The sequence below is a fragment of the Leptinotarsa decemlineata genome, unplaced genomic scaffold (genome assembly GCF_025532065.1).
Source record: "Leptinotarsa decemlineata unplaced genomic scaffold, Ldec_3_MD MMD2_tig00000008_RagTag_RagTag, whole genome shotgun sequence".
Classification (NCBI taxonomy): domain Eukaryota; kingdom Metazoa; phylum Arthropoda; class Insecta; order Coleoptera; family Chrysomelidae; genus Leptinotarsa; species Leptinotarsa decemlineata.
The window spans coordinates 2420237-2423659 of NW_027412537.1; positions in this window are offsets into that span (position 1 = coordinate 2420237).

A 3423-nucleotide genomic window follows, 5' to 3' on the forward strand; every position below is an offset into this window, starting at 1 on the left:
CCAAAGTGAGTTGATCTATTCGACCCTCCACCGCAACCCGTAAGGGTTTATTGTGGCTCACACCTATTCACATTCGACCAAATAAACCAAGCTTCTTAACGAAGCCGATTAGTTTGTATGGAGAGTGGTCTTTCAGGTCATATGGTAGGAAAACGGCTGTGCCCAACTCAAAAAACATGATTTGGTCCCCAGCGGCGCAGGCATGAAGTATATGCTCTGCTGTTTCATCGTTAATGAGGTAGTCAGATAGTCAAGGTGCAAGATTTCCACCTTGATACCTGCGACAACCTTTCCATATGAGGGTTTTTGCACGTCAGTTACACCTGACGATGCCTTAGATTCAACCGAGTAGAGCTTTTTCGCCTTTTGTTTTGGTGAATAATCACTTGAGCGCGAACGTTTGCTAACCTGCTCATGGGGCATTTGTTCCTCCACCTGAAACAGATTCTGCGTACGCCGCTCAAGAATTTGGTACAAGGCGGTTTCATAAGGTACCCCGCTCTTGAGGAGACGACTCAGTCGTTTCCTGGCTGCACCACTAAACTTTTTTTTTTAGGTTCAGTTATTGGATCAGGAGTTGAAGAGTTCAGAAGCTCTCCTTCCGATCAGGGAGCGATCATGTCAGTTACAGTCGTAAGCTCGACATCCATCTCTTCTGTAGACTCGCATGTGATCTAAATTTACAGGGAGTTCAGTTGGAGTCGCAAGCTCGACATCCATCACCTCTGTAGACTCGCTCCAGATCTAAATTTACAGGGAGGTCAGTTGGAGTCGTACGCTCGACATCCATCTCCTCTGTAGACTCAGTGTCAGAAAGAATTTTTGAGTTTACTTTGTCCATAAAAGTTCAATGAGTAGCTAGGGAAAGAAGGTCAATCACGGCAGAGCCCCGCATTACCGTAACAAGGCGATGCTTCGACGAGAGGGCGCCCGGTATCTCGAAGGTTCCGTTACAGGCAGGTGATAGGCTCAGTATCATTCATCCTCTTGGCAAGGATACACACACCTTAGGATTGAGCCATCGTTAGGGAATAACAGAACCACAAGTGAATCTGTCATTCCCGTATCCAGCGGGGCTACGTGGAAGCAGGCATTCGATGGCCGGTTTGCTCAACCCACACATCCCAAGCCAATGCACTCGCCAAAAACAGCATGCATAGTGGTTCAGGCAGCCAAAGATGAACAAGGACAGCCAACCCGCCCGCCGTGGGGTTAGTGATCATTGGGTTCAAAAATCATGTGTCCTGAGTAAGCGCAGTGAGCCAAGAATGACAGCTTTTTACATCTGTCTGGCTGAGATTTCTGCCTTACTGCGGCAAGGCGGTATGATTTCAGGATTCGAGAGTAGAGAGAACTCCAAATACTCCAATAATGAACTTGGCACTTTTCATTCTCCACAACCGATTCAATATCCCCTGGAGCGTAGGGCAACACCGGTGTCTAGTCAATACCGTAAGAGTGCCGTAGATGGTAATATATCACTCTTAGGGCCGCGTTACGTAGATGGATATAGGCTAAGACCGCATATGCTGAACATGCTGACAGCAAGTGCGAACACTTCACGGCAGGCCCTGCATTTTGTGTCAGGAACCTCTATACCCATCAAATATTGCTTACTATTTCTTTGACTTCTCAGTCTATCGGTTGACAAATTCGCCATTCCCAGCCGTCTGTCACATATCTTAGTCTTATATAATTATAATGATACTTCTTTATTCACCATGAAAGTACGATGAAAACAGACAAAAAAAGACAACTTTCAGTATAAAAGTGAATAGGTGGAGTATCAGCCAATAATGTTTTTCAACTCAACCTGGAAATAGCAATGATCAAACAATAACAAAAAAGTTTTAACAGTGATACTGTCATGATAAGGTCCGAAAATTCAGGCAGCCGCTGTAGAAAATTCATTTTTGTAGTGCCAATAACAGGAACGGACAAGAGACTAGACAGGTTGAGTCTTTAGTCTTTTTTTAAAGTTTTTTATTGTATGAGATCCAAACTCACGTGGTAGTTGATTGTGCTATTGACGTACATTATACAAGAAGCTGTGGGTGAAGATGAACGATTTGTGTGCGGATGACTAAAACACTGAACTATTTCGTATGGTGAAACTATTCATTGTTGACAATGTTTTAAGCCTCTTCAGTAAATAATCAGATTAACGAGGTATCAAAATTTTGTGTGTTGGTGAGTAGATACAGTGTTCTGAGTTTCTCAGCTTTCAACCATACTGAATCTTGCATGGCTGAAGATATACGGTCATATTTCCGAATACCGAACGAAAAACGTAGACAGCTATCCTGAATACGTTGTAGATGAAGCGCATCCGATTGCCTTGAAGCAGGTCCATGAATACTGTTGCAAATAAAATTTTTGACATGATCAGTGACTCGCATAGTCAGTTTCAAGTTTGTGTTGAACATATCGCGATTTGGAAACAGCTGCCTGAGGACGTTATAAGAAGTATGATTCATATAGCTGACTTATTTAGGGAAGCGAAGTACCGGATCAAACCATTATCATAAGTTTTTCGTCTCGGTCACGAAGGAAAGAATTTCATTTTAGATAAGGACTAGAAAAGTGGACTTGGTGAGCTCTCGGATATTCTTGGGTGGTCAAAACATCATTATTGAAGATTCATTAGGATTGACCTTGAGATTATGGACTGTAGATATGTCAAAGATGGCTTGAAGATCCTTATGAATATATGACTGAGCAGAGGTAAAATCACGTGGCGGGAAAGAGGAATATAATTGCGTGTCGTCAGCATAGTGATATATATTGCATTTTTTTCTCCTAAGAATAATTATATAGATTCCAGGTCCAGTTCAAGGAGTAGATTACAATGACCATGAGTCCAATCAATGTATGAGCAATCCTCTTGGTCCTTTCTATTGGATGACCATTCAATTCAAAACATTTGCTGAATATTTCTTCACACAATTTTGAACAATGGATGTGGGGAAATTTGATTTGTTATTACTTTCGATTTTATTTACTTTTTATCTGGTTACACTTCCTTTTTTATTTCATATAGCAAAATGAAAATGTTGATTCATATGTACCTTTTCTTTTGAGTTAGATAATTTTGTGTGTCGTACCCACCAATCATAAATATAAACTCGGATGATTGTAATTCATTAACTGAAATCCAAATTATCTACAGAGGAGACGATGAAGAACTGCTTCCAAACGGAAAGTTTTCATCTATTAATATCTTTTGAGTAAACTGATGCATATCAAGTATCATGGAAATCTCTATTTTCTCAGAATAAATATTTGTCGTCAATTGTATGATCTTTATTTATACCTCTGGAGCACTGGATTATAACAATGCTGAAGAATTAATATATTTGTTTATGATTAGATATCACCACAGCCATTTTACAACAATTGATTTCGTGTTGTTTTTCGAAACAG